At 39.5% G+C, this 19,111-nt stretch overlaps 1 protein-coding gene across 1 annotated transcript in view; it reads right to left on the bottom strand.

The window, feature by feature from the left end:
• The window catches only part of Pgm5 (phosphoglucomutase 5), a 196,676-nt gene that overhangs the window by 11,605 nt on the left and 165,960 nt on the right, over window positions 1-19,111 (bottom strand). The gene's annotated exons all lie outside the window — the stretch shown is intronic.

Here is a 19,111-nt window from a genome sequence, read left to right as displayed (position 1 = left end):
ATATTCCTAGCTTGAAAACCTACCTATATGACAACAGCAGGCTCATAAACATTTTAACTGATAAATTATATCAAACAATTAAAGCAGAAAAAAGAAGGAACACTTCTCCCCTCATTTTAGGAACTCAACATTGTGCTAATCCTAAAACTGGATAAAGATAATAGAAGAAAAAAGTATGAACATAGATAGAAATTTGTTTAACAAAATAAACTACTGGAAGTCAGATCTGGCAGGATGTAGAAAGTGGTTTTGTTATAGGGATGGCAGTGTTGGTTCAGCATTGGAAGATCCACCCGCAAAAGTCATCATTTAAACAGAGGAAAGGAAAAAGCCATATGATCCTGTTACTAGTCGGAGAAAAAGTATTGGACTAGATTCTACAGCTGTTCATGGTAAAAGCTATCAGGAGCCTAGAAGTAGAACAGAAACTTCTCAACAGATTAAAGACATGTACTCCATACTTCCAGCGAGAACAAATTATATAAATGGAGAAGATACAATGCTTTCTCCTTAAGGTGGGGAACAAGGGCAGATATGCTTACTCTTTAACTGTCCATTAAACTTTGAAATCTAGGCCCGACCAAAATAGTCTGGCAATAAAATGATGCAACTAGGATGGGATTGACATGGCAGAAGCAAAATCTTTATATGTAGATGAAATGATCATCTACAGAGAAAATACTAAGAAATCTCTAGGAGCCCCTAGAACTTATACTTGAATTTAGCAGGATTAGAAAACACAAGGTATATATAAAATTTCAGGTCTGTGTATACTTGCTATAAATGAAGAATTGGATATTGAAATTTAAAAGTTATGTAGGAGTACAAAGGACCTAGAAAAGTTAAAAACAAAAACAAAAACAGTGTTGGAAGATATTTAGTATCTAATTTTAAGACTTCTTCTAAAGCTACAGTAATCAAGGCAGTGTTGGTGTAAGGAAAGACATATAGATCATTGGAATAAAACAGAGAATCTAGAAATAGAACCACACATATATGGTCCACTGAGTTTTGAAAGATTATTTAACATTAACATTTTATAGAACATAAACTCAATTCAAGAGCAGAGGAAAAGATAGTCTTTTCAGCAAATGGCACTAGAACACCTGGTATCCGTATGTAAAAAATTAATCTCAACCCTTTATTTCTATACATAAAAATAACTCGAAAGGATCTGTGAACCTAAATATGGAAGCCTAAAACTATAAAACTTTAAGAAGAAATTATAAGGGACAATGTTCATGAATTTAGGGTAGGCAAGAATTTCCTAGGATATAAAAAATATGATGTATAAAAGAAAAAAATTCATGAGATTCCATCAAAATTTAGAACTTTAAATGACATCATTAAAATGAAAAGTAGTCCTTAAACAGACCATATTTACAATGCATATAACCCATGGCCAGAATATATAAAGAATTCTTAGAGCTCATTAATAGACAACCCAATTAAAATGTAGACATAAGATGATAAATAGCCAGTATAGCACAAGGAATGGTGTGCAACTCTAGAATCAGAAAAATACTAATCAGTACAATAATAAGATTGAATTATACACTCATTAGGGAGATGAAGTTAAAAGTTTTAAAAGCCTTGTTATGACTTTTTCTTTTTGTTGGATTCTCCCCTTTTGTGTTTAATTTGTCACACCCAATGGATTCATTCTGCTGGGTTTCCTGGGGTTGTGATCCTCATTGTCTTTTCCTAGGATATTGTCTAAAAGTTTTTGGAGTACCAGTTTGATATTCATAAAGTTCCTGAGGTGCTCTTTATCATGAAAGTATCTTATTTCTCCATCAATTCTGAAAGATAGTTTTGCAGGGTACATCAATCTGGGTTGGAGGCTGTTTTGCTTTAGGGCTTGAAATACATCACTCCAAGCTCTTCTTGCCTTGAGGGTTTGCATTGAGACGTCTGCTGTGATTCTGATGGGCTTTCCTTTGTATGTGATTTGTTTCTTTTCTCTCACTGCTGGTAGAATTTTGTTCTTCTGTTGGATTTCTGAAATCCTAACTACTATATGCCTATGTGTAGATTTTTTTTTGATTAAGGCTAGCTGGAGTCCTATATGCCTCACTTATCTGTATGTCAAGTTCTTTTCCTCTGCTTGGGAAGTTTTCTCCCATCACTTCTGTGAACAGTTTTTTTATGTCATCTGCACTCTCTCCTCTCTCTTCATTGACACCAATCAGTCATATGTTATTCTTCTTTGCATTGTCTAGCAGCTGCTGGATTGATTTCTTGGGTTCCCTTACAATTTTAAATCAATTTTTCTTTTCCTCCTCACTAATTGCAATCTTATCTTCTATATGTGAAATTCTGTCCTCACATTGGTTCATTCTGCTGCACAGACTTTCAATGGAGTTTTTAATCTCTTGGAAATCTGTTTGTATCTGTTTTATGGATTCCATTTGTTTCCTATGTTGGGATTCCATCATGTTCCTCAGATCCTCTATTTTTTTTATCTGTGTCCTCTCTAGATTTATTAATCATGTCTTGCACCATGAGCAAAATCTTTGCTGTTATCTGAGTAATTATTTCTGATTTCATTTTTCCCAGATTCTCTTTTGTTGCCAGTTCAGAGAGTCCAGGTGGTTGAGTATCAGATTGTTCCATCTCGTTTCCCTTTGGGGTTGCTGTAGGTGATCTGGAAGTCTGTGTTTTGAGGCTTGTTTATGTGTTTTCTCATTTCCACGGGATGGGGTGGGGGCTTCTGTTGCCCATGTGGCTCACCTTCTGTGCCCTAGGAGCCTGGGATGGCAGCAGGGGATTTCCATAGTAGTTGTTCTAGTTTTCATTTCCGCCAACAGTGGGGTTTCTTTTTCCTCACATCCTCCCTAGCATTTGTTGCTTTCAGTGTTCATGATGATAGCCATTCTACCTGGGGTAAGATGGAATCTCAAAGTGGTTTTGATTTCCATTTCCTTAGTGGCTAAAGATGATGGCCATTTTTTCATGTACTTATTGGCTATTTGTACTTCTTCTTTTAAGAACCTATTCAGTTCATTAGCCCATGTTTTTGACTGGGTCATTTGGCTTAAGCTAAGGATTTTGTGATGATGTATCCTGGATTATCCTGAGGGGTCCTAAATGCTATCACATCCTTATAAGAGTGTCTCGTGGCTAAGGGTAGTTTAGTGGTAGAGAGCTTGCATAATATTCATGTCCCCAGCACTGCAAAAAATCTTAGGGAGATCACACATAGAGGAGTGAGCCATATAAAGATGGAGGCAGAGACAAGCATGATGTGGCCTTTGGCCACAGAACCTGGAAGACGGCAGGAAGGGATTCCATCTGAGGGCCTCCACAGGGAATGCAGCTATGCCTGTACCATGATATCAGGCATCTGGCCTCCTTAACTGTAAGAGGATATATTTCTATTCTCTTAAGCCACCCAGTTCATGTGTTTGTTTTATACCCATGGGAAACGAATACACTCTTTCCACTCTTCCTTCCAGTCCCCCATTTCCACCCCATCCCACCCTGGTACCTTTAAGTGGTGATCTCTCATCCACAGGCAGCTCCACACTCTTTCTCTCCACTCTGGTGCATGTCACCTCACTGCTCTGAGGCCTATGTGAAAAATCAGCCTCCACAGAACCTCTCTTCTGAGGGGAAAAACCATTCCAAATAGAAGTAGAGAACATATTCTCCAAGAGGTTCATCTAACCAAAAATCAGCCAATGTTTTGGGACTGTGGTACCCACTAACAGACTGTCCAGCCAGGCACAGCCTCCTATGCTACCCTCCCCACTTTCACAGTTAACTGGGGCCGTTCAGAGGTGAAAGTGGCATTTAGCTCGTAAATCCAAAATGAAATGGAAGACTCATGAAGCCAACTTCCCTATTCAAACATGAGCTTCATTAGGCTTCCCCAAGAAAGTTTCCTGAGGGGAAGAGCAGGTAGCAAGCACACAAATACATGGCCAGCCTCTGTGGCACAGGTGGTTGGCAAGAGCTCTGTGCTCTTTTAGCATCTTGCTGTACAAATATAAGCCAACCTGCAGGAGTTCACAGTTCAAATATCCCAGAAATGCTTCCCTGGTCACTGTTTCTCTTTTCCACTCTTCTCTATTTCTGTACCCCTCCACTCCTTCTGCCACCAAGATCACTGCCAAAGGATGAGGAATTACTGCTGGTTTAGATGTTCTCACATTTCTCTTCATTGGACATATCCATGATAGACTTCAAAGGTCTCCATGTGGAATATACTTGTTAGTTTAGTGGGAAATGAGTCCCCCAGCCCTTTACAAAGTTGTTAGCAGAGATAGAACTAAATGATTGAAACCAGTGGTTAGAAAACAAAAGTCTCTTGACAGTTTGCTAAGAGACTCTTTTGCTTCTTTTTTCTGTGTTTTCTAAAAGATTCCTAGGGGATCTAGGTTATCAGTCCTTACTATTATTTTTCAAAATCTGAGCTCCTGTTTTGGAAAAATGATATGATTCCTCTTGGCTTTCTGTTTACAGATCCCAGGAAGTCTTTCTCCTGAGAGATGAAGTAGAAGCATCCACAGGTCTCTAAAATATTGGCCAGCAGGCTGCCACATGAGGACTACCTACAAATCACTTGAAGACACTGGATGTGGGCCCTAGCCATAGAGGTGGAATATTCATCATTTCTATGGACCCTTTGGGAATGTGCAGCTCTGACAAGCTCCCAAAATGGTGTTGATGCCTGGCCATGCCTGGGAACCACTCAGAAAATGCTATGCTCCTTATCCTAGGACAGTCAGTAGAGGACAGTGGCTATGTATGGACTCTGAAGCCACACTGCCTGGGATCACAACCTGGATCTACCTTCTATGAGCTGTGCAATCTGGGTATGTTACTCACTCTCTCTGTGCATTAATTTTTCTTATATAAAATAGGGCACACTTACCTCATAGAGCAGTTGTGAGGACTAAATGAGCTAAGAACAGGAAACAGAATAGCTCTTGGTACAAAGGGAGGGTGTATAAGGCTTTGCTATTACCATACAAACCAAGGGTGAAACTGAGCTAACACTTGAACATGTTCATAGCAACCCACAGAGCTAGCGGAGGGCATGAAACCTGAAGTCCAGCGGCTAGTCAGTACACTCTATGATCTTTTATTCTGTCTGATTAAAAATCAATACATATTTTTTCAAAGTGAATCCCTTGAGAAATCATTCCCATTCAAATCAGCAGCTTTCTGCTGTCACATGCCTGGCTGCCCTATTCACTGTGGTGTCAGCCTGTTTTGTGTGCTTCTGACCCCTGGGGTTTGCCAAGGAATCCTGTCCTGCAGTCACCCTGGCCCCTTCGTGGGAAGCTGGCCTCTGTGAGGATGTGGTAGGTGTTGCGTGTGTGAGTGGTGCAGTGTGGTGCACCCACAGCGCTGCTATCACACGTGGCTCAATGGGGAAATACGTACCAGAAAGCCTCTGAGCTTCCAGAAGCCCTCAAGCCAGATCTTCACCTTTCCTCAGCTAAAAAAAAAGCTCTGGATTTTATGGCTATGCAGCCCATGCTATGGTTTGGTTATGGTTTCAGTCCAAAGGGTTTGTTTGTTGGAAGCTGGGTCCCCAGGGTGGTGACACTAGAAAATGGTGAGCCTTTAAGGGATGGAACTTAGTGGGATGTCTTTGTGTCAGAAGAGTCTGTGGGACCCCAGCCTGCCTGGCTTCCTGTCTGGTGATGTGATTCTTTCTTTTTGCCCACGTTCCCACCATGATGCCACCTTCTATTAGACCCTCACCTGAGGCTAAACCTATGGGGCCATGGGATCTCAGACTTTTAGCTTGCAAAGCTGAACTAAGTATTTTTTATAAGTGGTTTGCCTATTTTGTTATAATATGAAAAACTAATCAGCATGACCTGGACCCAATATGGAAACTGCACTAGGACTAGGAGGCATCCCTGGAAATCAGTGCTTCTTAGATATAGATGGTCATGGGATTGCTTTATGGTGAGAGCTCCAGCCAGCCTCTCCTTATTTACTCAGATATGTATACTCTACAGGACTTTTTAATTTGGTTTGTGTAAAATAGGAATCTGAACACATTCACATACTGGTTTACATTTACCCAAACTAACTCTGTAAAAGATGAATTTCAAACATTTATTTATAAAGCCCTTGCTAGTCTCAGCTCAGAAAGGCTCTTCAGAATAAGTCGCTTTCCACGCAGGTCCCTTTCCTGCATGGCATTATTTGATCTGTGGCAGCTGTTAGTGTCACATACCAATACCTAGTTTCTTCTCCTCCCTAATATAGGGAGACTGAGCTTCCAGGATCTCTCCTGGTCACAAGGGACACTGAGACTATTTGCAGTGGGTTAAAAGTGGAGAAGATGTGGTCATTTTTAGCCAAAGCTCTTCTCCCTCTACACAGTGATCAGCAATGTTCCAGGTTCCTGTTCCATATTCCTGAACTCTGGAGAAAGCACAACATGGAGAAGCACATCCACCCATAGTGTGATACACATAAAGTGCAAATATGAAATACACCTTGTCTTCGATAGTTTCAGGCTACTGAGATTTTTGTGGTTGGTCTGTTTTTGTTGTTTTCTCTTCTTTTCTTTTTGATGTGCTCTGCCACTGAGCTACAACCCCATGCCCAGCTCTTCACTAATTTGAAGTGGAAAATACCATTTCAAAAACATTTTCCAATTAAAAGTATGAAGAAATAGACTTTATCCTGGGGAGCCTATGCTCCTGAAGCATGTTTTGCTTTTAGACATGGAGTCATCATTATTACATTGGATATTCCAACACCAGTTGCTATATTGAGATGAATGTTCCCCAATGGTCCATGAGTTAAAGGCTGGGTACCCAGGGTGGCACTTTAGAGAGATGGAGCCTTGTGGGAGGTCCTGAGGTCCTCACAGTCATGCACTTGAAGGGACGGTCTAGTCCCTCCTTATTCTGTTCTTTCTCCTTCACCACCTGCCCATGAAATGAGCAGTTTACTCTACCACAAGTCCCAACTATTGCCATCTGGCACTCCCTTCAGAGTAAAAACAAGGGGCCAATCCAACCGTGGAACCTCTGGAACTATGGGCCCAAGTCAACCTTTTCTCTGTTAATTATTCTAGACATTTTATTATAGTGAAAAAAAACTGACTAAATACAACAAATAAAAGGATAAGAATGGTGTGGCAGCTTTAAAACACGGCTGCAAATTCTTTGGAACTCATTAAAGGGAGCATTTCCTTTCTCTTGTCTTGAAACTTGGCAGGCTTGTGAATACCAACCAATACAGTTCAGGGGCAGTGATGTTACATGACCTCTGAGTCTGGGTCACAGAAGGCCCTGAACCCTACCCATAGATCCCTAAGCGGCTATGTTAAGTCTATTGTTAGGCCAAAAGGCATTCAGTGTGGGGTGAAGAAGCCTCCAGAGATCCCAGCTCCAGCTGTCTGAGTTACTCCCCATCTTTCTAGCTTCCCATCAGACCCTACACATGATGGAACAGGGCAAGACGCCACCTCACAGGCCATGTCCAAATCCTGGCCCCCACCATTCATGAGAATGTTCAAATTCTCATTACTGTGCCACTAGGTTTTGAGGCAGTTTTATTTTTATATTTGTTTAAATTTTTATTTTATTGGTCCATTTTAGGTATACAATATAATAACATTCATCATTGGAAATCTGCACCTTTACATATTCTCTTGGTTCTTATTTTTTCCCCTTCCCCTGCATTCCCTTCAACCCCTCCATCCCTCCCTATTTACAAAGACTTTGTTTCCATTTTTCCATTTTCTCATATTAATTCCATCCCCTTCTTTCCTTTCCCCTACCCCTCCCACTTCCCCTTCCCCTTTGCCCCTTTTCTTCCTCTTTCACATTATCTATTATACCTTTCAGTCCTTTTACACTTTCAGTTTCTCACAGTAGAGAAACTATTCGGTATTTTCACATTGAGGCAGTTTTAAAAGCAGCAACAGCTAAGGACAAATGCAAAAGGTAAGCAGTTTACACAGTGCTTCAGGCTTACTGTTTAGGCTGAAGTTTAAACAGTTTGAACGTCCAAGAGGTGGGTTAAAGGACAGATGATGTGAAAAGCTTGACAGTATGTTGGCTGAACGCATGAATCAGTAGGGCCTACTTTCATTTCCATTTCTAGCACTAGCAAACAAGGTTCTTCATCCCTGTATACCTCAATGTTAATTGTTTCTATCTCACAGGGTTGTTGTAAACATGAAATACATTTAAAGCACTTAGCAAAGTGATAGTCACATAGTAAATAATAGTAGATTTTAATAGCATAATTATCATTTTATCCATTTTAAATCATGTTTTCATTGCCTGATTATTTACAGGCATAAAAGCAACTCACAGACACAGATTCTATTTGGCTGGCCCTTTTCCCTATGGACCAGCAGTTAAAATCCAGATCTCAAAGCCACACTCTGTCTGCCTTGGAGTTACCACCATGCCACATTTCAGAGCTGTTGCTGCAAATTAGTGCTAATGAGCACAGAGGAGGGATCTGTTGCTCATATCATCACATGGCAGGGGGTCCTCTTCACCCACTTTCCACAGCACTCGGACACAGGTGCACACAGTGGTCACCAGGCAGGCAGATGTCTACACAGCCTGGCCCTGTGCAGCATCCCCAGCCCGGATTCGTGGCTCTGTCACCCATGGCAGGCAGGAGGCCTCACCCGGACAAATGTGCAAATATGCAGCATGGACATAGGAATGAACACCAAACACAGTCTTGTGCTTGCCAAAGCAGACTCAGAAACCAGAAAATACCACATTTCCTGGCTGCATCCAGGTCACAGGCAACACAATTGGCTCCACAGCAAAACAGAGAATTGACTGATCTGCAACAGTTTGGGGAAGAAGAAACATCTTCTCTTGGTCTCATCCATAGTTTGTGCCTTGAGTTATAAAGCTTTGATCCTTCCTTAACAATTGTTAATAGTTGACACTAAGTACCAAGTACTAACCCAAATTTATCTATTAAGCTAACTGTAATAATAGCCCATGAAGCAGGCGATAACATACCCATTTTACAGATAAGAAAACCGCGGTTTGGAAGCATGGCATTATTTGCTCAAAATCTCATTGCTAATGAAAACCAAGCTGAGCTCTAAATCCAGCCAGTGCTATCATTTTAACTGCTCAGTTGGGCTGTGTCTTATTACCCTAGACAGCCCTTATACAGAAAGAATTTTACTTTCTGAAAGTTTAAAAGATCTCTGTGCTAATGCCTTTGTTATGAAAGGTTTCTGTTTCAGGTACAGTACTGAAAACTGCCCTTTTCAGAATTATGAAGTACAGTAATCATGGGAAATTGCATACAATTTAATATATTCAGATTATTTGTATAAGTGATGCTTGTACTGCTGAAAACACAGCTTGAGTTTTAAATGAGCACATCAAAATTGTTTTTTCCTCGTAGCTGAAATACAACCTGCGTATATTGCCTGAATCCAAAATTTGTTAACAGCACTATGACATGAAAAGGATTGGCTCCTTTTGGAATAATTTTTATGATGAACAAATGTTGCATTTTATCAAATCCTTTTTGTGTTCATTTTGATTTTACTAACTTAAATGCCTTTGTAATAGTACCCTATATACAAACAAGCACATGTCCATTAAGTTGGGGATGTTAACTACTACTGTTTAAATATTCTCCATTCTTACTAACTGCTGAGACTTCTTGTCCTAACAATTACTGAACAAAGTATTAAAATATTTGAGGATTACTGAAACTTCTCTATTTTCTTCTTATCTTTTTGTCAGTTTTTGCTTTGTAAATTTAAAATTATGCCATCTGGGAAAATTAAACCTGTTAATATTTTGAAGAGTGCCTCTTCATCTTTAGCAATGCTTTTCACTTTAAAAGGGTACTCTATCTGAAACTAATGAAGCTAATTTTAAAATTATTTATATATTTTTTTCCCATTTTTAAACTATCAAATTCTGTATTTTTTGCTTGAGATGTCTTTTATTCTAAGCTTAAATTTGTCTTTTCTTAAAATCCAAATTTCATCTTTCTCTTGGAGTATTTACTTATGTATGTTTAAAGGAATACTATTTTTGAGTTTAAATCTCTTATTATATCTTTTTATTTGACACACTTATTTTTCTTTTTTCTCTTGGGTTATTTTTAAAGTTGTTCTGTATTTTCCTCTCTGAGGAAATTGTAATCTTTTTGTTTACATAGACATCACAACATGACACCTTAATTTATCTACCTGTAGTATATTTCCATACTTTCGTTTCCTGCAAAATATGCAAGAAATGTAGTTCAGGATTTTATCTACAGTTACTCTTAGACTTATTGTGTTTGTAAATTTTAGTTCTGTTCTGTAAAATATTTAGAGCACCACTAGACATTATTATTAGTATTTTATGTAGCTAATGTCTCCTTTTAACATTTCTTTGTTTCCATTCTTTGTTGCACTTTATCCCAAATATCCACCTGGGATAATTTTTCTCCTGCTTGAAGACTGTCTTTGACAGTTTTCTTTTTAGTATGAGTCCACTATTCTCTCAGTTTTTGTTTATTTGAAATATATTTTGGTTTCATTTTACAAGAAGAGTTTCAGTAAATTGAGAATTTTAAGCTGATAGTGAATTGGTCTTCTGGATTTCAGGGTTGCTGTTGAAAAATTAGTTGACAAACTACTGCTGCTTTGTCTTTGATTTTCTGCAATTTTAGATTGGTGTATCTAGATATGAATTTATGTTTATATCTCCTGCTTGGCCTTCTAGAATTGGTGAACTAATTTCCTTCATCCACAGCTATTACCTTCTCAAGTTTTGCTTACCTTAGCGTCTCTCTCCTGCTTTTTTGCGACTCTAAAATATATTAGACCTTCTCATGTAACCTTCATGTCTCTGACCCTGTATTATATTTTCCACTTTTTTCTCTCCAGCTGCATTGTATCTAATTTCTTCTGGGATATTTTAAGTTCACTAATACTCTCTTCAGTTGCTGTTAAACCTATTTATTATGTTCTTAATTTCAGTTAATTTTTTCAGTTCTCTAATTTAACATCTTGATATCTTGTTATAGTCTCCAGTTATGTGCTTTGTCTTGTATACTCAGTATATTTATCTCTCTGTATGTGGTATTTTACTTCCTGAATATTGTAAAGATAACTTTTTTTTTTTGGTACCGGGGATTGAACTTGGGACCTTGCACTTGCAAGGCAGGCAGCAGAACCACTGAGCTAAATCCCCGGCCCGTAAAGATAGCTGTTTTATAGTCTGTACTGAATAAATTTCAGTATCTGTGGATTTCTTTCAGCTGTACATTATTTCTGTTGATTCTCTTACGTAATACTTTGTCTATTCAAGTGGCCTATAGCCTTTTATTGTGTGCTGGCTATTTTGTTTAGAAAATTACATATAGAAATAACTTGAGACCTAGGATATTCATTTCCTTCATTTCCTTCTTGAGGCTTCTGAGGAAGTAGTAGTTCAGAGGTGGCAGTTCATGGATTTATATCCGTGGATTAGAATCTGTGCTCTACCTTTAGAATGGTTTCCTTCAAGTTTATGACCTAGAACAGGGGTTGTTATGTCAGGATCTTTGCCTTTGGCGAGTAATGAACTTTTACCCTTTTTCCTTCAGCCATATGAATCTGCCACACAGGTTTGCCTCTTAACTGCCTCTTTGGCCTATCTTTTCTGTGGCAGGGCCAGGTCATAATAGAAGACACTTTCCCACCTAGGCCCAATGTCTGCCACCTATACCCTGCGTAGTTCACACTAGAGGCAACTGTTCCTTAGCATTTCTCCTAGGCAGGCAAAATCTTTCTTCCTGGCTTTTTTCCCCAGGCTTCATCCTCCTTTTTGTGCTGTTATCTGGTCACTGATGCTTTTAAGAAGATACTTTTAGACATGTCTTTTAGTATTTTTTCTTTTGAGAGAGAGGGTTAGTTTGAATCACCTAGTCTACCATTACTAGAAGCTACAAGTCCTTCACACAGGGTTTGTTTTATTTTTTAATCATTGCCCTGCTAATTTTTGAAAATAAAAATTTCTTTGAAAATCCAAATATTTTGTTTCATTTGGAACCAGAAAATTTTGTCAACCTTGAAACATCTAGCCCATATATTAAGAAGGCAATTATTTGAGAGTCCTGAGTTGCCATCATGTCACTGTCTTCAACTTGTCACAATCTACATTTACTGCCTATTTTGTTGACATCTGAATTAACTAACATTGAAACAAGTGATAATGGAGCAAAATTCATAAATGATTTCAATATTAATGAACATGGGTTTATCTGATTAATTACATATCCAAAAAATCTAGGGCATCTTAATTTATTTTTTCTCTTTTTCTGATATAGAGATTCTCACAAGGAGCTTGAAGATTTCTGTGGAGGGCTGGCAGATTGTAGAAGGAGCCCAGAAATCTGGGGAGAAAAGGAACTGAGATCCTCCCCAAAAGAGAAAGGTTTATTCTGCCTCACTGATTCAGAGGTTTCAGTCCATGATCAGCTGGATGCAAGGCAGAAACGTCATGGCAGGAGGGGCTGGCAGAGCAAAGCTGCTCATCCCTGGAAGCCAGGAAGCAGAGAGGGTTGGAAAGAGCCAAAGAGGAGAAGGAGCTGGGACAATAATATACCCTTCCAGGTTACACCCCCTGTGACCTACTTCCTCCAACCCCACCAGGCCCTACCTCCTAAAAGCACATTGAACTACGAACATGTCAATAGATTTCATCCACTGACATCAGCACAGCAGTGCTCACCTTGCAAAATCCCACCTAGAACACATGAGCCTTTGGGGAAATATTTTTATTTAAACCACAAAGGCTTCTCTTTTCTTAGCTTGAACAATGGTCCCCGGGGGTGCATAGCGTGGGCAGACAGGCCCCGGAAGGGAGTTCTGGTCACAATGACGGGCTGAGGAAAAGGCTAACTGTCATCAGAACTCTCAACAGCCCTGGAGGGCAGCAGACACTAGTCCCTGGGAAACTTCCGCCACACTCCTAGCCCGGGAGAGTTTCTCACCTAACACCATGGACCGTGCCAGAACCCTTCTCAGCTGGAGGGAAAGCACTGCAAAGTGATGGCACAGCAAGAGTCCAGATCTCAACATCCAAGCGAGCAGAAGGAGGACCATGGGCTTGGGGGTTTTCTTCCAGGAAATAATTTCCACAGATTAGCAGAAATATTAAAAAACTGTATCTTTGCTTTTTTCCCAAGTTTAATTCTGCTGAGCGACTTGTAGGAAGACAACTGTACCAAGTTCCTTTCTACACCACTAGAGGGAAATCTAAGCCATCTGATTAGAATTTGTTTCTTTTCTTCCTAAAAAAAAAAAAAAAAAAAAAAAAAAAATATATATATATATATATATATATATATATATAATCACAGAACCAAAATTTTAAAACTGAAGATACTTTGAGAGATTATCATGCTCAGTCCTTTCCAGCTTTTCCCATATTTATAAATTATTCGATTCTATGTACTCAGAAATGTCTAGAAAAGCAGAAATCAGCTCTGTTAACTGGGCAGAAGCATCCACAACTGAAAAATTATCTTAACATCAATCTGAATCCCTTCCAGTGCAGCTTGAGTTTATTTCTTCAAATTACGTATTCATTAGCTATGGAGAACAGCTGGCCATCCTTTTCTGCCTCTTATTATTTTTTAAATTCCCTACAACCTCCACGTCACACCTCTTTTCCTAGCAGAATGAGCCAGCTCCTTAACTTGCCCTTAGATTTTACAGCTCAAGTCTTTCACCACATGTTTCTTTTCTAAACTCTCTGGGCATCGCTCCACCTTCCCCCTATAGTTCCAGCTTGCAGCAATACAGACTAAACTCTAAGGAGGAGACTGAAATGAAGAACTTCCTCATGCTTTTCCCTGCAGATATGGCTATTAAGACAGCCAAGTGCAGGGTTTCTTTTAAATTACAGAATGTTTTTGATATGTATTTTTCTACTATGACTCCAAAATCATATTCTCCCATGCATACACACATATATATATATATACAAATATACATGTAAATTTTCACTCTGTCATGAAAATTGAACATGTAAATCTCCAAATATATGTCACATTTTTTGAGGCAGTAGTGGCTCTCAAACATGCTACACAATTTTCTACCACTGAGCTACATCCCTAGCCTTTTTACATTTTTTAAATTAAGTTTATTAGTACATTTTAGGTACACAATACAGTTACATTCATCATTGGGATCTTGTATCTTTACATGATGTACCTTGGTTCTTATTTTTTCCCCATTCCCCGGCCCTGCACCCTTCACCCCCTCCACCCTTCCCTATTTACAAAGACTTTGTTTCCACTTTTTCCTTTTCTCTTTTTTTTCCCTTCTCTTTCCTCTACCCCTCCCACTTCCCCTACTCCTTTAGACCTTTTCTTCCTATTTCACAATATCAATTATACATTTTGATCCTTATTTATGCTTTTAGTTTTTCACACCAGAGAAACTATTCAGTATTTACACATGTGTCCTATTTGTTTCACTTAAGAGTATGGCCTCAATGTACATCCACTTAGCTATAAATGTCTCTAGTTTCTCATTCTTTATGGCTGAGTAGTACTCCATTTTATAGAAAGCCTTTTTACATTTTTTAAATTTTGAAACACAGTATTGCTAATTTGCCCAGACTGGCCTTGAATTTCCAATCCTCCTGCCTCAGCCTCCCAAGTAGTTGGGATTACAGGCATGTACCACTGTGCCCAGCCTTCACACATCACTTCTGAATTCTATTATGTTTCCACCTCTTACACAGCATGGATTTTTTTTCAATTTCTAAGTCTAAGTCCAAGTTTTTGGCCAATCACTCAAGATCCCTTATTAGCTATACAAAATAGCCAATATGTATTATTAGAAAATTATTCTTTTAATAATACTTTTAAAGCCTATTCATTGCTATTTCAACTTAAGGAAGAGAAAAATGGTCATTTGCCCACTTTCTTAAGTGTGGGGTGATAAAAAATGTATTTCATTTTTGTTCCCAGATCCGGGCACAGATCTCCTGAAACTCTTGGAATTTCCTGAGTGATAAGAATGTTTGTTATTCATATTACAACCATGCTTGAGTTCATGCTAACACAGTGATTTCTGATATGTGCTTAAATAGCTTCCCCCCGGGGGCTGGCTGCCGAAGGCCACTCAGGAGGAGAGCTGGAACTTATACCTCCTGACCTCCAGGGAGAAGTGCTGAAACTGAATCCAATAACCAAGGCCAGTGAGTTCACCGATCACACTCACGGAATAAAAACTCCATTACAACCCCAAACAATGAGCCTGGGAGAGCTTCTGGGTCTGCGAGCATGTCAGAGGGCTGGAGGGGAGTCCTGCGCCAGGTCACAGCAGCTTCACACTCTTCCCCTAACTTTGCCCAGTGTGTCTCTTCCACGTGACCCTGTGAGTGACTCCTCTAGAATAAGCCACGAATGCTAACTAAAACTTTTTCTGAGTGCTGCTGAGTCATGCTAATGAATCACTGTGCCTGAAGGGGCTCTCTCAGGAATTCCTGAGTTTTTTTCAATTAAACTGATTGGTACATTTTAGGTATACAGTATAATGACATTCATCATTAGAAATTTGCACCTTTACATAATCTCTCCTAGTTCTTATTTTTTTCCCATTCCCCTGCTCTCCCTTCAACCCCTCCATTCCTCCCTATTTACAAAGATTTCTTTCCATTTTTTTCATCTTCTCATATTAATTCCATTCCCTTCTTTCCTTTCCCCTACCCCGCCCACTTCCCCTTCCCCTTTGCTTGCTATTTCACATTATATATAATACCTTTTAGTCCTTATTTACACTTGCAGTTTCAGTATTTACATATGTGTGTCCTCAAGAGTATGGCCTCAATGTGCATCCATTTAGCGATAAATGTCTCTAATTTCTCATTTTTTATGGTTGAATAGTACTCCATTTTATTTAAAAAACCACATTTTCTTTATCCAGTCTCTAGTTGATGGGCAGTTGGGCTGCTTCCAAGTTTTAGCTATTACAAATTGTGCTGTTATGAACATGGGTGCACATATCTCACTGTGGTATGATTCTTTTAATTCTTTGGGGAAGATCCCCAGCACGGGAATAGCTGGGTCAAATGGGACTTCCAGTCCTACTTCTTTGAGGTGTCTCCATACTGATTTCCACAGTGGTTGCACGAGTCTACACTCCCACCAGCAGTGGAGCGGTGTTCTTCTTTCCCCACAACCCCACCAGCATTTTTCATTGGTTGATTTCATGATAGCAGCCATTCTTTCTGGGGTGAGGTGGGATCTCAGTGTTGTTTTCATTTGCATCTCTCAAATGGCCAGTAATGTTGAACGTTTTTTCATATGTTTATTTGCTACTTCTACTTCTTTGTCTGAGAAATGTCTGTTCATTTCAGATGCCCATTTTTGGATTGGGTCTTTAAATTTGGGAGGTCTGAGTTTTTTAAGTAGGAAAAATTTGAATAATCAGCTGGGACCAGACTGGACTGCCTTGAGGCGGGGGAGACATTGAGGAACCAGGAACAACAGCAATTCAAGCATGCTTGTTTCATGGAGCCTGGCACACAGTAGGTACTTTAAATATGACAACTTATCTGATTCAATGCCTCCATGATAGGAGGAAGCCTGATGGCAGTGCCAAGGCTCACACTGAGTATTTCAGGTTCTTGTGTGATATAATCAGTCTGGGATGTTGCAAAGTAACTAACAGTCCCATTTCATTAATTTGATAAAATTTCATTAGGCATTTGCCATATACCAGGTGCTATTTTGTGCACTGGTAATATGGTAAGCAAAAGTGACCAAGTGCTAGCCTCCTGCCATGTTATGCTACTTAGTAGAGACAAACAACAAAATAAATAAACAATTAACCATACATGTGAGACAGGAATGAATGCTACAGAGAAGAGTGAAACAGGGCAAAGGGGGTAAGAAGCACCTGGATGTGAGGGCTATTGTACGACAGGTGGCCAAGGAAGCCCTCACTTGTTGAGTAGTAGGGAGAAAGCCTTGCAGAGGTCAGAAGGAAAAGCATTCCAGGCAGAGGGAACAACTATTGTAACTGCCATGAAATGGAGTGTTCTTGGGATGCTCACACTCACAGAACAAAGCCTGGAATGGAGAAAGTAATAGGAAGAGGTCAGAGGGCGAGGGGGTCATTTTCAGCAGGGTGTTCAAGGCCATAGAAAGGGTTATGTCTCTTCTCTGAGGGAGACAGCTGAGGAAAGGGAAAAGATATTAATAGAGCAGTGAGGTATTCTAACATATTTTAGAAGAATCACTCTGATTGCTGTGCTGAAACATGATGGGGGTGGGGAATGGACAAATGTGGTGGGAAGGAGACAGATAAGAGGCTGCTGCAGAAATACAAAATACAGAGCAATGTTTCAGCCCAGGGCGGAGATGGTAGAGGTGATGAGACAGGGTCAGATTCTGGATGTGCTTTGAAGGTCTTGTGGATGGGATTTATGTTGGAGGTGGGATATGAGAAAGAGAAAGTTGTCAAAGACAAATCGTAGGGTTATATTGCTGAACCAATTGGAAGAGCAGAACTGCCACCTGCTAAGATAGAGATGATGATGAAAGAAGGAGCATGTTGGTTGTTGTTTTAGTTTTGTTTGGGGGATACTGACAGGAGTTCCATTTTGCATGTGTGGAGTTTGTGATGCCTGTAAGACATTGGTAGAGTATCCAACAGGCAGTGGAGATCCAAGTCTAGAGGACAGAGGCCTTTGCAGGAAGGCACTAAGAACAGGTGTTGTTCATTGTAGTTTTAAAGAAAAGATCTCTACAGTGAAAAACTATAGTACTCCAAAAGGGAGATTGAAGAAGATATCAGAAAATGGACAGATATCCCCTGTTCCTGTAGGCAGAACCAATATGGTTAAAATGGCTATACTTCCAGAACTGATATACAGATACAATGAAATCTCACTCAAAATTCCAATAACATTCTTTACAGAACTTGAGAAAGCAATTCTAAAATTCATATGGAACCAGAAGAGACCTAGAATAGCAAAAGGAATTATAGGCAACAAGAGCAAGGCAGGAGACACCACAATCCTGAACTTCAAGTTATATTACAAGGCTACAGTGATAAAAACAGCATGGTATTGGCAAAAAAACACAAAAAACAAAAAATTTAAAAAAAAACAGACTCATGGATCTATGGAACAGAATAGAAGGAAGACACAGTAACAACTCCATGCACACTCAGCTATATTATCTTTGACAAAGGAGCCAAATCCCTTCACTGGAGGAAAGATAGGCTCTTTAACAAATGGTGTTGGGAAAACTGGCTTTCCACATGCCGAGGGTTGGACCTAGACCCATATCTCTCACCATGCACTAAACTAATATCAAAATAGATCAAAGATCCAAACATTAGAACAGACACAATCTGCTAGAAGACAAAATAAGTAAAACTCTTGAAGACATAGATTTAGGTAAAGACTATGAACAAAACCCCGATGGTACAAGAAATAATACCAAGATTCAACAAATGAGACCGCATCAAATTCAAAAGCTTCTGCACAGCACAGGAAACCACTAACAGAGTGAAAAGACAACCTAAAGAATGGAAAGAATTTTTGCCAGCTACTCTTCAAACAAAGGACTACTATCTACAATATATAAAGAACTCAAAAAAAATTAGACCTCCCAAATTTAAAGACTCAATTTTAAAAAATGGGCATCTGAGATGAACTGATACTTCTTAGATAAAGTAATACAAACAGCCAATTCATACATGAAAAAATGTTCAACATCTCTGCCATTTGCAAACTGCAAATTAATACAACACTGAGATTCCATCTCACCCCAGAAAGAATAGCTCCCATCAAGAAATCAGCCAGCAACTGTGGAGCCAGAGTGACTCCATTTTGGAGCTGTCTCCTTTGTTCTCTCAGAGTGACTCCATTTTGGAGCTGTCTCCTTTGTTCTCTCAAACTTGTGCTTATCCACTCAAAATTCCTAAGTTTATTACCCAGCCATCTGTGTACTCAGGAAGGACATTCCGGACACACTACCTATAAGGTAAACAGTTAATGGCTAACTGCCCACAAAAGATAGATGTGACCATTAGTCAGTGGACCTGCTAACCATCAGCTTATGACAGTCGGCCCCTAACCTTTGCCCCCTTCTCCCTTGCAAAAATCTATACGTAACCCCCTTAACC

This window comes from Heterocephalus glaber, unplaced genomic scaffold, assembly GCF_053883595.1.
Source record: "Heterocephalus glaber isolate CG9 unplaced genomic scaffold, H.glaber_assembly_v1.0 deba00001481, whole genome shotgun sequence".
Lineage (NCBI taxonomy): Eukaryota > Metazoa > Chordata > Mammalia > Rodentia > Bathyergidae > Heterocephalus > Heterocephalus glaber.
The sequence above is the reverse complement of the archived record's forward strand: the minus strand, read 5'-3'. Positions and strand labels throughout refer to the sequence as shown.